At 37.5% G+C, this 16,860-nt stretch overlaps 1 protein-coding gene across 1 annotated transcript in view; it reads left to right on the forward strand.

Moving 5' to 3' along the window:
- Positions 1-16,860, forward strand: part of LOC139716584 (unconventional myosin-X-like) — a 192,287-nt gene that overhangs the window by 22,698 nt on the left and 152,729 nt on the right. The window contains exon 2 of the mRNA XM_071628111.1: positions 5,003-5,132. The gene's annotated coding sequence lies outside the window, so the exon portion shown is untranslated. The remainder of the gene's footprint in view (positions 1-5,002; positions 5,133-16,860) is intronic.

Below are 16,860 nucleotides of genomic sequence, written 5' to 3' on the forward strand. Positions count from 1 at the left end.
CTTACTACACTACTAGTATTACTATACTGCTACTACCACTACTTTTACAACTACTGATGGTACTACTATTTTATTATATTTACTTTTACTCCTCCTCCTCCTCCTACTACTACTACTACTACTACTACTACTACTACTACTACTACTACGACCACCACCACTACTACTACTACTACTACTACTACTACTACTACTACTACTACTACTACATTACTACTACTACTACTACTACTACTACTACTACTACTACTACTACTACTACTATATTACTACTACTACTACTACTACTACTACTACTACTACTACTACCACTACTAGTACTACTACTACTACTACCACTACTGCTACTACATGTACTTTTTCTTGTACTCATTACAATTACCACAATTGATTGAAAGTACAATTTCTATGATCACCGGAGGAATTTTCAGAAAAGGTCTGCAGGAAAATGGCTCAAAATGTGTGATTCTGTGATGCTTTGCTCCCAGAAATCATTTCACAAGAGTCACACAGCTTAAAAGAGGAGTACTATGTGGAAATATTCAACATTCCATGAACGTGAATAAGAGTTTAGCTGCCCTGGGCAAAGAAAAAGAGAAAGAGAGATATAGAGAAATAGGGGGGGGGGGGCGAGAGAGAGACAGGGATGGAGAAATATATAGAGAGAGATAGAGAGAAATATAGGCTGTTTTCACACTTATACCGAGAGTGCATAATTGGAATCGCGATTGTAATGATGCATCAATAGAATCATGATTCAAATTATTCAAATTTTAGCCGTGGGTATGCAAACTGAAATCGCGAAATGTGATTTGAATCGTAATTCCAATCGTGATTCAAATTGTGGCCAGGAGGTGGTTTCCAATCAACAATTTCCAGAATTATGGAGCGAAACAGTCACATGTACGGATTGACCGCCAAATCGATTTTTTTTTTTGGGGGGGGGGGGGCGGAGCTTCTGCTGACCCTTCAATCACTTCCGCAACTCCCCTGCAAAAAACAAAACAAAACGAAACAATACAAAAATGCATTAATCAAATACTGGTGCTGCAGCACAGCGTGTGCTACTATACTAAAGTAAATTGATGGGAACTCGGAAAGAAGCCACACCTCCTCATCCTGGCTCTGAAATTCAAAACCACAGAATCTGCAAAGCATTCCTCGGTCGAGTATATGGATGATAATTCTTATCATAATTGTAATCCAGCATTGCAATTACATTTCTCAACTTATGAAAATGACCATAAAATAGAGAGATAGAAAAAGACAAATATATAGAGAGAAATAGAAAGAGAGACAAATATAAAGAGAGAAATAGAAAGAGAGAGAGATGGAGCGGGGAAGGGAAGGCCCAAAAAGAGATAAATAGGAAGAGAAATAGAGAGAAAAATAAAGAAATAAGAGAGGGAGATGGAGAGGTAGAGAGTTAGAGAGAAAAGGGAGATGAAAGTGAGCATGAATTACTCACATTTCAATGGAATACATGTGTATTGATATGAGAGAGACGTCATAAACCCCCTCTCTCTCATTTCATTTCATTTCCTCTTCCCGTTAACTTCCCTCCTGCCGCCAACCCTCCAGTCTAGCCGGTGGCTTTACCCCCACAACACCATTGAAATGATAATCACAAGCCTGGCCCAAAGTGGCGAAAGGAGCATGACCCTTTGCCAGAAATTATGTGTTTAAAGTGCAATCACTCCATATTTTAGATTGAGTATTGATAAAAAGAGTAACACCAAACAAATCTGACTGTAGTAGACATTTCTTTAAAGTCTTTATTCCAAGCAGCAATAGTAGTGAGGTGATTCAATCATCATCATATCACAAGTCTCAAATTAAAATCTTTCGATTTTTTTTTCGTCACACAAGCCAAAGAAGAGTATTTTATGTCCTTCCTGTCATATTCAATTATTGTAAAGTTTAAATGATTTGTCAGTGATTATCTGGTGTTTTTTTTTTCTTCTGAATAATGTAGGGGTTATGGATGGTGTAGTATTTACAGAATATTTTGTTAATTATAATTTGTATTTTACTGGCCAGTAGAAGAGCTGTGAAGATATGACTAAATTGGAACTGACATCATTGTTTAACAAAAACATGTTTCATTCATGAAACTGTCTTCAGATGAGCATGTGCTCTTCATGAAAACTTTTATACCCTTATGTATACTTGACTATAATACTCATACTTCCTAGAATCCACTTTGACTATAGATGTTGATCTTGACTTTTTCTTCAAATATTTTGCCAAATGACACATGATACCCTGAACGGACTAAAGCTAGTGATAGACATAAAGGAATAATGGGGAGTCTTGACTGAAGCAGAAATTATTTCCTGGAGCTATGTTGTCATGGGGGGTGGGAGGTTATTGATCTTTCTTGGTCTCATTTTCATTTCCATGTGGTATAATATTAGTCTTGAATGATGTTTTCTTATTCAGCTGGTGCTCTGCCTTTCTTGTTACTGGAGGAAAGAGAATGACCAGTGTAGCCTTCCATCCAGCTTTCCCAGTGAATTAAATCCTTTTTCTACACAGGGTTATTTGAATCAACTCCTACAACTGAGAGTTAAAGAAAAGTATGTGTTGTTTTTCAGTTGACCTGTTGTTACTAGATGGGGCTGGTCCATAGACACCTTTATGATTTCCTTGAATGGAAATTTACCTTTATGGTGTATCTGCGCAGTCACTGCTGGATGAGAAGACTACTACAGTGTATGATGTCACATGCGTAGAACGATGATATAAAGAGAATTTCACAAAATTTTATTTTTTGAAAAAAAAAAAATTCTTGACTTGTGACCAATGTATGTTAAGGGTAGCAATTATTCCCCGTGCTTTCTGTAAGTGGTGAGTCAAGTGCTCTTTCATGATGCTAGAAAAGTGCATTTTTGTAGAATTTTCTATATATTTTCTTTGTATTGTTGTCCACACATACGTCATAACCTTTAGTAGTCTCATCCAGCGGTTCCAACACCAAAACCTAAAAATTCATAACTTTTGCATCAATTGTCCGATTTTCCTCAAACTTTCACTGATGTGCTCTGCTAATGGTACTGCTTTAACTCAATCCACATCGCTCTTTGGGTTTAGGTCCCCTTTAATAGTGTTGCATTCACTCAATCCACATGTCTATGAGGTGGATTTGTCCTTTAACAGTGGTGTGCTTGCATTTTGCTCTTCCAAGCACACTGTTAAATCTTGTGCATCATCAGGGATCATTTCCATCACTTCCTTGTGTAAGCACTTCAAACATGCAAGGTGTCACTTTTAATATCTTTTCCTGTTCAGCTGTTGTTTTTACCATGTGATCTTGCGAATCGTATTTCCCTGACAGGAAAAGAACATTCCTTGACGTTGCTTTGCGTCACAAATTTATGGTGTTGTACCCAGAGCTTTCAGAAATCTGTTAAATGTGAGCAATGTATACCAAGATATTCACTTCATTATGAAATGTAATGTCTTGTACAGCAATTAGCAAAAAGGAAGAAAATATTTAATTTCTTTCCAACTCGGAACTGCTTTAAAGATTTGAAATCAAATAGGTTGTCGGATATCCTTCCTTCACCCCAGTTGCTTTATGATTATGGTCCCTCCAGTATAAAGATGCCCAGTAAAGCCTTGTTTGATTGTAGGCCTATCCAATCATAATGCATACGTACTGTTTTGTTTTTATTTGTATGTCATGTTTTTTCTTCGATAGAAATATAAACAAAAGATGCCCAGTAAAATCCATTAAAATGAAATATGAAATGGCACATTAGTGTTAAAATGGATGTTGTATAGTAGGCATACACTTGTACTCTCTGAATTGCTGTTTAATGTACAATTTGTAAATACAGTACATGTAGTATTACGCTTCTTTAGGGGGGCAGGATGGGGTTGGGGGTTCTTTCCAAGAAGAACATAAAGAAAGTATGAGGAGAATTCAACAAAATTTCATTTCTCTTTACATGAAAAGTACACATTCCATTGACTGGTTACTGACATACTCATTATGATGAAGTTATTATTATTCCCCCTGCATTCTGAAAGAGTTATCAAAATCAAGCACTGAATAATTGAAATATGTTCTATTTCTTATATCTGTATTGTTGTCTTTACATGACATCATGAACCATAGTAGTCTTTTCATCCAGCGATGATGGCACAGAATCTTCGAAAATTCAGAATTTTTTAATCAATCGTCCAATTTTGCTTTCACTTTACATGTTGTGCTAATATTTACGCCTTTCACTCTATCCACGCTTATATTTGGGTTTTGGTTTCTTTAACTCACATTTGGGAAACATTTTGAAGCACTGAATCTATAAGGTACATCTTTCCATTTCTTTTTTTTTTACTGTGCAAATGCATGGGAGTGGTCATAGTTAAAGTTTCTGATGGTTTCACAAAATTGTGATATCGCTGGCCGTCACATGCTAGTATGCAAATTGGATGATGTAAGGATGTCATGACCTCACAAGTTTGCCACAACTGACCTATAATCAAATAAGGACTAAATGTCCTTTTCCTCGGGCAGAAAAAACCCCAACAACAATCAGAGAATTTTGTATTCTTCGTTTTGAAGCATTGTTGTGTTGTATGAATAAACAAGCATTCTGTACAGAAACATATCATCTGATTCAGCTCATTTTGTTTTTAAACAGAAAGGTCAACGTGAACATTTCTGGAGTGGAACTTTAACTTTCTCATTTTATAAACTCTCTATGTGCCATGGAGTAAATCCCCTGTGTGCCACATTTCCTGTGTGCCACAAGAAATAAAATGAAACAGTTTCGTATGGTAAATGTTTTTTCTTCGAACCTGAACTTAATCGGAGCTCCCGGATTAAAATTGGTTTCACTGCATGTTGTACTTTTATCGAGTCATTTGACCTGCTCCATTGTACAGGTTGTAAGTGTGTAGTGTTACTGTAAACTGATGTTGGCAAATGAATGACCTACTTAGGTGCTGATTTCATAGGAGACATTTTCATTTCTGTGCATTATCTCTCTCCTAGATGTTGGAGTGACATTGGAATAGCTAAGCAGTGTCTGTATACCGTAATCATTGTGCGGGCAAGCGGATTATTCTAATGTGGGTTGTCAGGAAGTCAAGGTCAGAGGAAACGGAACGCTTGAGCAGCTAAGGTAAGCCTTTGGATACCCGCTGTCTGTATAAAGGTTGAATGCTGTGAATTGCAAAGGAGGCACCAGTCACTTTGTGAGGTTCATTGAGAAGATTTATCTATGCTGGCCTAATTTCAAGGCTTTTGGTTGATTGTTTCCCCTTCTCTGGAGATATATGTTTTGTGTGATTATATTCTGCTCTTTTTAAACCAGTTTATCTGAGTTTGTCACAACTTCATGATGATTTTGCTGATTTGCACTCAAAATGTCTAACCAGCTGGTATTCTCATTTTATATTCTTCAACTTTCCTCTTTGAATTTAATTATTTCAGTAGATTGCATCGTTAGATTGTTAGAATAGATTAAACCCATCTTGCATATTTCTGGGGATAAAATGAAGATAACACTGTTTTTGCTGGGTAAGATTGGATTTTACCTCCCAAATAATCATGCTATATCTGGAAAATTATCATTGTGTGATCAACTTAATTCTTTGTGTGCCATGTTTGCATGCCCGACTCATTTGACCCATTACCAACTTCACTTGTTTATATGCTCACGTGAACAACAAACAGCACACGAACCAATAGATGAATCGCAGTATGCTACAGTATGCAGAAAGCGTTATGCACATTTTATAGCTTTGGTACGAAATTTACCTCACAGCAAAAGTTGCAATGTTGTCTACAACTTTGTTCTTCTGCATTTCTAGCATAAAATTTTCTATAAAAAGTTACATGGTGTAGTAACACGGAATGTTTTTCAACAGCACTCATGCATTGCAGTCTCAAAATAATGTGGCAAACTAGGGGTTTACATTGTGGAACATGCGATGATGTAGCCGAGGAGTAAGACTATTAAAGGGTAAAGAGAGAGTGAGAAATAGAAAGATATTAAAGGTCCGGTTTACCTTTGGGAGCAGTGATTTAAAAAATGTTCAAAATATCACATTTAATGCATATGAGTAGGTCTGTTGTACCACAAAACATCCTACCATATAAAATTTTCACAATAAAGCCTATAATAGAAGGAGGTTATGATAGTATTTGTCTTAATAAATCGTAACTGTAGACAGTTTAGTCTAGAAACATTTTTATCATAACTATTGTTCACATTTTGTATATTTAACATTATCTAACATCGATTTTACTGATTCAAATTTGTACAGTGGTTGTTTCTATCCCTAACTCACATTTTAAAACTATTTTAAAGCACTAATGCTGGGTTTTTGTTTCATCTGCAAATGGCAAATCATGCCTTTAAATTTATGAAAGTTGTGCCAGTGCACTCTCAGCTACCAGTACAAACTGTATATGACCATATTTACAACAAGTGCAATTATTGTATTACAGTACTTTAAAATACTTTAGAATGTTGCATTGTTTGATTTTTTTTTCCTTTGGGTGTAATATGTGAACTATTATAAAATTCATAGTCAGTCTGTCCCACTGGGAAATTTGAAACTTGTTTTGAATGAGCTCTTTATTATCGTGCCAGGTTTTGCTCTGGCATGAAATAGAGTTGATTCTCTATCAAGGGCTTTCAGATGTATACAGATAATGAACTTGTTGCTAAAAGTTGTCTACGTAGTATCATGAATTTACTGCTCATTGCCAATGTTTCACAAGGTACAGTCAGTCCGCAGCGTGAGCGAAAACGCACGTATTTATTCAAGTCGTATGCACGGCTGAGCGGTGCTTGCATACGTAATGTGACCCGCGACAACGGTTTCAGGCAAAAGTCGCAAGAGCAAATTCCCTCCTAGGCGGGTTACAAAGATTTTGACCATTATTTTTGTCGATTTAGGTTTTTTGCAGAAATCGAATCTTTGATATGTTTTCTACATCTACACTAAATTTCAGAGCATAAGACTAAGTTATTCCTATCGAAAATGGAATTTTAAGCACCCTATGTTGGATCGCACTCGTCAGTTTCGAGCTTCTTTCGAACGCCGCGCCAATATCCCCAGCGTTGCTACGGCGCATGGTCTCGCATGCAATTGGCTGGTGCGTCGCATACATTTACATAATTCGGCTTTCGGAGACACATTACCAGTTACAGCGTTTGGGGAATGCTTTGTCCACGTGTGCACGATTACATGCTCCATTGTTCTTTCTATAGTGGTTTATAATACGCTCTGTAGGCGTGCTCTTCGTTTGGCTTTCTATCCAAACTATTCTACCGCAATGTTCGACAACGGAAGTGAAACAAAAATCATGTAGCATGACATAATCGTGTGAAAAGAAAACTAAATATTCTCACATGTGTCTACTTGTACATGTAGTAAAAATTATGACAGCAGACTGACTTAATGGAAGGTAGATGAGAGGAAAGGAGCGGTTACATGTGACCAATTATATTCAAGTACTACACGTCAAGATCGCACCAAACATACGAGTCGTGTTTGTTGCATGTCTTTTATGCATGTCTTGAAAAAACAAAACAAGCAGGAAGCGTGACCCTTGCCAGCACTAGCAATTTTCTCCCTTCACAAGGGTCGCCAATGAAAAAGACAAATCAACCACAATGAAAACGCGATGTGTAAATGTGTGGATTCGCCACCGCTCCTGTTACATGCACACGGTCATGGCATGTGGATGCCATTGCGTAATGCGTACACCATACACAATATGTATGTACACCATACGTGCAATTATCGTGTTCGCCATCTTGAAAGACGTACTGGTAAACAAACCCGAGCGAAATGCATTGTTTTTTGGCTCCATACGCTAAGCTCCGAGGAAGGTGCCCGGGAAATTTGACTCTCTCAGTGAGCCAATCAGAAGGTGATGTGGTTGCTAGAGGTGGAGCTTAACATCGATTGGCACCATCGTACGGATGGGTGATTCTCCCCTCGCATCGCCGCTCGGACATTGTCTTTGAGAAAGAGGTGAATCTTCAAAGCCTGTTTTCTCGCAATTTTGTCAGGCTAACAACTTAAAAAGTGCATTTTATTTCTCGTTCTATGCCCACTTATGGTGCCGAAGAATAGAAGTGTTTTATATCAATGCAAAGCTTAGGAAATGGGCTATGTGATTCAGTGAAAAAATGGATTTTCAAAATTCCCGACTTTTGCCTGAAACCGTTGTCGCCGGTCACTAATGAGCAGATACATGGTCATGAATAAATCCGTGTAGAACGAGTATTTCTCGTCAGTTTTCGACACTTTTAGTATCGACTGAAAGAGAAAACATAAGCAAATATGCTCATGATCAAAATAAACGGAAAAGAAGAATAAAGAATATCAAAATCCCTCTCGAAGTTCGGTATTGTATTCAAAAATATTCCTTCACGTTTGACGCCAAAAAATTAACCTGAAATTTTTCATGCCCCTCTAAAATATGGTGAAGACTATGTCCGCTAAGGTATATAGTATCACAATAAGGGCACGTTTTCCCATCTTCATTTCAATACGGGTCAGGAACTAGCAAAATTCAGAGACATGTCTAGCGTCGAGTTTAAAAAGATTATCCTCGCATTCGCACCGGAATTCCGGGTCTGTGATTGGTCGAAATCTGTCGCAAGACGCGGCGTGTCGCATTGCGTAGTATCCATTGGCTGCTGACTCAATGCTGTGAGTTTTAAATGTTAGGTTCCAGATTGTGATCGAATTTTCACTCTCTGTACAAAACTTGAACTTTACACAGGAACCAATGATGTGTATGTGAGTGTGCACTTACAATGACCCTGAACAATGGACCTGGCTGCCACCTGTCCCGAGCTCTGCTGCAAGGCACATGAATGCTTAATCAATTATTCATGTGGATTGCCCCGAGCACTGCTAGTCTGAATTCTTGACACAGGGTGAAATGCATGCACATGAAAGAAGTAAGCACATGTTTCCATGTGCTTGCACACACCACATTTCAGAATGAACAAAGACTAGCTGCGATAGTGGAATTCCTCATGAAACATTCCAATCCTGGCCATTGTCCACGACCATTGTCTGGGTATCAACAACACATTCCACGCGTGTTCATTCACTACCCCACTTCCAGTAAGAAAACATAATTTGCCTTGTTTTCAACAGGAAAATTCACAACCTTAAAAATGGTGCCCCTCTTCGTTTTTTAATTGATCATACTCGCTCAAGTTTCACGATTGTGAAATCGAAGAAATTTCGGAGATCTATTTTCAATGGCTTACTTCGTTTCATCGGGTGATCGCGTTCGGGTCGGGTGGTCGCGATACACGACCTTTCGTAGATTATATGCCCTAATATACGAAGGGTCGGGTGGAGCATTTGAGAATTAGACCCCTATTATTTACGAAGTATCGGGTACAGCTTACCCGAATCTTCGAGAAAAAGCTAGTGCAAATTTACGAACGATCGCGTGTTTTATCTCCGAATACGCGATTGTATTCCTACGTTTTTACTCTGAAAAAATTATCACGAGCGTTTGTACACAAGGCTAGCAGCACATAATGCTCGCCGTGCATAACTATGGCAAAGCGATACGCTCGCGTGCGATAGAGTGATAATGCAGGTTTCAATGGACGGTCATTCATATTGTACAGTATTATGTGCGGCGAAAGTTTTAATCGTCTCGACTCGTGGATTACAACGATCTGTTCCTTCCTGTTCTATCTGAACGTCTTGACTGTGACAACATCGTTATCGGCATTATCGTGGTTTCTGTCTCCACTCATTTCTTCACTGCTGGTGACAGCCAGCTCATACCACCTCCATGGACTTTATCGGGCTGAATCGTGATATCGGTCCCCTCTAGCACAGGTGCGAGTGTCTACCATGTGCAAAGTCTATGGAGGTTGATAGCAGCCACCGGCTGCACTATGACGAAATACTGTATACATAATATGTACGTGTACAGTTTGTAACTGAATGGCGGTGAATGGAGTGGGGACCTATTTCAGGATAACTTGCGTCCTTTATTGTACAAAACCACATAGTATCATTTATGGAGACATTCTTTCAGATCACTGCGAATGCTTGTGTTGTTTGGCTGAAAAGATTGAATTCTTTTCAGATATGATCAGAATCTACATCATAGTTACCGGTGTCCCGATCGAGCCACAAAAAAAAAAGAAAAAAAAAGTCGGATGTTTGCCTTTTACTTTTGGAAATGGGCAGCGGTAACAATCGGCTCCGTAAGATGCCAAAATAAATATCAGATGCTTGCTTTTATTTTGGAAATGAATAACGGTAATATTCCACTCCGTATGATACTAAAATAAAATTAATGTCGGATGTTTGCTTGTACTTTTAGAAATGAATAACGGTAAGATTCAGCTTCGTAGGGTGCTAAAATTAATGTCAGATATTTGATTTTGCGCTTGAAAATAAATAAGGACAACATTCGGCTCCGGAAGATGCTGAAATGAATGTCGAATATTTGCTTTGACGTTTTATTCGGAATAGCAGTAACATTCTTCTCCATACAATGCTAAAATAAATGTCGGATATTTGCTATTACATTTCGAAATAACAGTAGCATTCAGCGGCGTTTGATGGTAAAATAAAAGTCTGATGTCGAATGTTTACCAATATCTGCAATGCTCCCACTTTATCATTTCAAACGTAAGTTTTGACCACTTAATATAGGCATCAACTTTTATACTAATCTATAAGCCCATTTGCTAAATCTTAGAATTCAGAATAAAGGTAATATGATTGAATTTTTTATTCATTTATTTCAGACATGCCATGGGTACCTGTATCACTTCAGTAATACTTAATATTTCTTTTTGTTTAGTAGGACCGATTTAGTATTTCTTGATTTTTTTTTCGGGCCACCAGATTTTACTTTCGAGCCACAAAAAAATAAAAATTCAGTCGATCGGGCCGCCAAAGATAAAAGTTAGTGTGGAGTCCTGCATATGCTATGGCATATATATTGCATGTTAGTATGAGTTAGTTTCATTCGTATTCTGTGATATATCTGTGGTGTATACCTGTGATGTATTTAATGTTTATTTTGCTGTGATATCCGATGTACAAAGAATTTCCAGAGTGGACAATAATCAGTCAATCAATCAATCAATCAATCAAATTAACAAGAATGGAGTTAGCGCGCGTTTTGCAATAAAACTCTTAATTATCTAACGCTTTAGATTTGCTGTTTTGATCGGAAGTTTAAATATTCATATTCTCCATCCTGTAATGCTATTGTTTTATTTAGCCATAGAATTATGTTTCTGTGGATATTTTATACTCTTTTATTTGTTATTGCCATTTTTGTGCTATTTTGTGACCTGTTTAATGTCTTTTGCTTTGATTTATTCACTGGTTTCGCCGTCCCTGATTCACCCGATACTTCGTCACTTGAATGACACTTTTTTTACGTATAGTCGCGTTAAACGATCAGCCTTATGTCAAGGACTATTCTGTATTAAATTGTGATTATTTTACCCCTCCTTACCCGACCCTTCGTATATTAGGACACCTAATCTACGAAATGTCGGGTAACGCGACCACCCGACGCGAACGCGAACACCCGAAGGAACGAAGTAAGCCATTTTCAATACCAGTCAGGAACTAGCAAAACATCAAACTATGATCTAAAAGCTTCTTGAACATTGGCAAAATAATCGTTTACTTTGATGCTAAAATGGACTACTATATTGACATCAAAAATAGGGAAATTAGGTATCAAATTAATGAGCATAATCAGCTCTATAACTTACCCAACCATCCTGGGTCAAACAATGCACTGTGAAAGCTATGAAAGTTGTTATTGCGACCTCTGCAAAAACTCTCGCAAAGTATCGCGAAATCTCGTCAGTCTCAAGAGCACAAACTGCGTAAACGTGATTCTGAATAAAATTGTCGTTCGTGCCTCAATATCGCACACGCTGCGGACTGACTGGTAGGCCTACAAAGAGTGAGGTAGATTTGATCCCTCTGCCATGTAGTTGTGTTAAGAGCATCATGTTTTATAGAGGCCAGAGAATTTGTTCTGTTGCATGGAAAGTTGGTTGCATCCATTGAATATACATGTACTTATATTCTATGACATAAACTGTGTAATGATCTCCTTGACAATACAAGTACAATGTATATTGTATCTAGGACCCCGTTTACAGTGTGGGGCTGGGCTCGGCCGCGCTCGGCCGAGCCCCGCAATTTTGTCCGTTTATACTGCTGGGCTCGGCCGCGCTTTTGATTCAAACCTTTCAATATTTTGTCGTAGTGGCGCTCTGCTTGTAAACGAACACAATTTGGTATTGTCTGGTTTTCAGACCCTTTGCCAACTGAATTCTGTGGCGACGAAGTCACCGTTCGGGCAAAGGCCTTTGTCGAAAACGGAAAAAATCCTTTGCAAGACAAAACCCCCTTAAACTATACTTGTTTCGACGTTGAGGGGGTTAATATCCTGAATAGCGAAATAGTACAGGCAGAGGGTTTGGAAGCCAGACTAAAATTGGCCGCGCATTTGGCCCAGTTTGCGTTAACACTGAGAAAAGGCCAGGCTCGGCCGCGGCCGACCACTTCCAGATCGTGGCCAAATGCGAGGCCAATTTTGGCCTCGCATTATTGGCCTTTTGCGCGTTTACACTGAAATGAAGGTGGGCTGGGCCGAGCCTCGCACTGTAAACGGGGTCTTGTACCATATTCCCAATCCTACACCTATGATTACTGTAAAAGTGGATATTTTCACATGAGCAATTGTTTTTTTTTTTTTGCACTTTAGCCAGGTATTTTGCATGTTTTAAATTCAGCAGAATCAGAACTTTAATTACTAGAAGTAGAACATATGAAATGCAAAATAATTTGCATACTTTTATTTTCACGCTAGCTTCTGGTTGCGTGGAATGCATGAAAATTTCCATTTTTACAGTAGATGAAAAGAGAATAGACTAGATTGCTTTGATAGAGCAAGAAGTTTTGATCTTGCTGCTTGCATTAATCTGTTTCACAATCCCTACTGTGAACTGCACTTACAAATGTAATTCTATGTTAAGACAGCCTTGTTAAATTCTTTGCAGAGACATCATTGCACAAGAAATCTCTGCAAGAAAATCAAAAACTGGGTGTCTATAAACCACATATATCTACATTGTGAAAGGAAGATAATAGGGATAGTTGTCATAATGATCATAAATAATACATACCATTACTGCTACTTTTAGAAAACTCTATTAAAAAGTAACCAGAGTTTTTCTATAAAGGGTAAAAAGTTTTATAATTGCAACAGGCCCCAAATCACCTAAAGGCATTATGCCCTGTAGGATGTACAAGTATTTGATTTCATTTCCCATGATTGGAATCTGATGTACATTTTTCATGCTCCACACTATACAGATACATACATGTACGTACATTCCACAGCTAGCATTTGCGCTAATGAGCTGAACACGATTTATGATTACGCAAGTCAATCAGTCTAAACGATCGTGTCATCAAGCAATCTTTCACAAGCGTTCATCTGCATTGATTTTGCTCATACATCTACCACTAATTAGTCCTCTTTCATTGCTCCCATAATGATAGGGTGAGAATTAGTGGTATGGCGTACATTGCAGTACAAATTTTACATTGAGCAGACACAGCACATGTAACTGATCGTCAGCTGTTTTAGGACTTAAATATGGAAGTCTTTAAAAGCAAACCTTGTGATTGTTATTTTTGATTTGCTCTGAGGGACTTTGCTTGCCGTGCCTCATTTCCTTCACCTAATCCAAGCCAAAAGCTCGACTACCATGTTTAATAACAATTTAATTTTGGGGCTGCAAATCTGTATGGATAGATCAGTACTTTGGGAGCTGTACTGTATGTCCCCCCAAAAAAATTAGAATGGTACCCTCCACAACGATAACTTTAAAAATAGTGTATCAATCCGAATATAATTTCAGGGTATGAAACTGTAACTCATTTCCCACATCTTACAGAAAACCCCATTCAATTTACTTCAATGGTCAAAGAGAAATTAGGATTTTTGTAGAGCATGTCAGGAATCCTTTCCCTCCAAGTTCTGTCTATTGTGTTTACACATTAATATGCAGTTCCAAGAGCATCCAAGTACCCGTACTAAACTTGGAAGAATCAGACTCATGACATGCTTTACAATAATCCACATTTCTCTATGACCGCTTAACCAAATTGCATGGGTTTTTTTGCAAAATAGAGCTAAGATGTTTTATTTTATAGCAAGACCCTGACGTAGCATTAAGACGGTTTAATCATACTGGGTGTTATCAATGCAAAAATCCAATTGTATTTTTTTTTTTTTGGGGGGGGGGGGGACATACTGTATATACAGCCTACATACTGAGTGACTAGCACCATGTACATGTTGTATCTGCGTGCAATTATGGAGGTACAAGACATTCATATTTTTGTACTTGCCACGGCAGTCATTGTTTCTGTCTCTTTTGTTGTTGTTGAATCATACATCATTGAGGCTAACAGAGATATTTTTGATACCCGTAAGTGCTCACTGTGAAGTGCATCAGAAAGTGATTATTCATTCATTATAAACCCTTAAAGGTTTTAGTTTCAATTAATATGTTTGCACTAATATGATATCATTTCTGTGTGTGATCTTTTGTTGAAATTCAGACCAGACCACCTTATCATTATCAGAGAATGGCGATCAACTATGAATATCGTTTTGGTATCCGCCTTGAAAGTCTACATCGGGGCATATCATTATGTGTCCTTGGTACAGGCTTTGAATGAAAAGGACTAATGATGAACTGATTGAGAGTATATTAGTCTTTGGCACAGACACAGTGGCAATATTTTAATTCCTGTGCTCTAAAAGGTGCCAGAATGACCATGGATGTCTAGTTTGCTTTTTGTTTGTCTGTCTGTACGTATGTATGCTGTAGATCTCATTAACATGATTTTTAAAAAGAGTCCCTCGATTTGCTTCATATTTGGCTCATACAAAGGTGCAGATGTGGTGATTTCCATACCGGAAGTCCTACCATTTGACTGTGAGTATAAGGTCACTGCCCTTTCTTCATCGATAAAATATGTTGAACGTATACTATGTATGATTTTGTCAAGAGATGTAACTTAATCTAAGAATGCCCTTTGGTTTTTGATATTATAAATGATAATAATATTAGAAGTATTATTGTTGGCATTCACACTTATGATTACATATTATGTATGAATCATGTTGTTAACATAAGTGTGGCAAAAGTAAAAACATATTCTTTTTTTAAAATGTACTTTTGAAACTTGTATGTGGTCCAGCTTCAACTTCTATTCTTTTTCTTTTTCTTTTTTCATATTGGATGTTTGCTGAGCACTGTGCCGTCTAGGCACCACAATGCAATTTGACTCGCAGAATGTATTGAAACCAGATATCCAGACGACCATGTGTGTATCAAATTGTATAAATTTACCAAGTAGTACCTTTGTGTGTGTGTGTGTGTGTGTGTGTGTGTGTGTATTTAATGAAAACTTGTTAATGAAATGAAACATAACATATGCTTCTTTTGAATTTGATATTGCATGCCTACTATGTTCAGTTTTTTTTTTCTATATCCTTGCCAGAATGTGATTTTTGGCTTCAAGCAAGGTATTTTGTTGTTTAGTTTGTATATTATTCATTTTGTATGTATGTATGTGTGTGTGTGTGTGTGTGTGTGTGTGTGTGTGCATTGGTGTGATTGTAAGATCCAAGTTGGCAGTGCTACTAAACTTGTGTGTGAACATTCAGCTTGTTTCACTCCTCTACTGTGAAGAAGGAATTTAGCTTTTAAAAAAAGGAGATGCTTTGCTTTTTAAAATTTGGCATGATATGGTAAGCATGAGAAGATCTGCCAGTACTAATGTGTTCATGAATGTTGTAGGAATTAATGCTGTCTGTTGTTAATACTGTTTATGACCAGGATAGCAGTGTTGATACATGAGTATGTGTGTAACTTGAGAGGATGAATGCTTCTTAAATCCTCTTGTGTTTGCCCTATCAAATAGCCATTGTATCGCATGCTAACAGGATACCCGTGATTGTGAATGAGTTAAAGGGATCCATGGTACATACATTGTAGTTTTGGTTGAGATGGGGGATTTAGACTTCAACTTTTTGTGAGATAATTAGAAACCACCTATGAAATGTTTAAGAGCAAACAATTCTAGGAGGAATTCAAAGTAAAACAAAGTGGAAAAAAGTAGTAAAACTAATAAAAGAGGTCCTGATGAAATGGGGGTCCCATCTTTTAGTAGGACCTCTTTGTTTTTGGATATCTCAGCCATTTCAAAACCAATTTTCGTCAAATACTTTGAATGCCTACTAGAACTGTAACATGCTCTTTCGTACTTCATGGAGGTTTCTCTTTATCTCACAAAATAGTTGGAAACCTGAATCCCTATCTCAACAAAACCTACACAGTACCATCCCTTTAAAGGGATAGTACAGTATTGGTGGAGATGAGAATTGGCCTTTTGACTTTTTGTGAGATACCATGAAAACACTTATGACATAGTACAGAGCATACCATTTTAAGAGGAATTCAAATTTTATTTGATGAAAATCACATTTTGAATGACTGAAACATTCAAAAACAAAGTAAAACAAAGCGATCGTAATAAAGTGTGGGTCCCACACTTTATTAGAATCGCTATCTCCGCCATTTCAAAACCAATTTTCATCAAATAAACATTGAATTCCTCATAGAATAACATGCTCTTTCATATTTCAGGAGATATTTCTCATTATTTCACCAAAAAATATTAGAAACCTGTAATCAGGTCTCAACCAAAATTGTAATATCCCTTTAAAAACGAGCTTTGGCTGCGGAATAAGAAAGTCTGGTTGTAAAGACTATTCAAAGG

The sequence above is a fragment of the Diadema antillarum genome, unplaced genomic scaffold (assembly GCF_040938485.1).
Source record: "Diadema antillarum isolate AM-2024a unplaced genomic scaffold, OU_Dant_1.0 scf00000067, whole genome shotgun sequence".
Taxonomy (NCBI): domain Eukaryota; kingdom Metazoa; phylum Echinodermata; class Echinoidea; order Diadematoida; family Diadematidae; genus Diadema; species Diadema antillarum.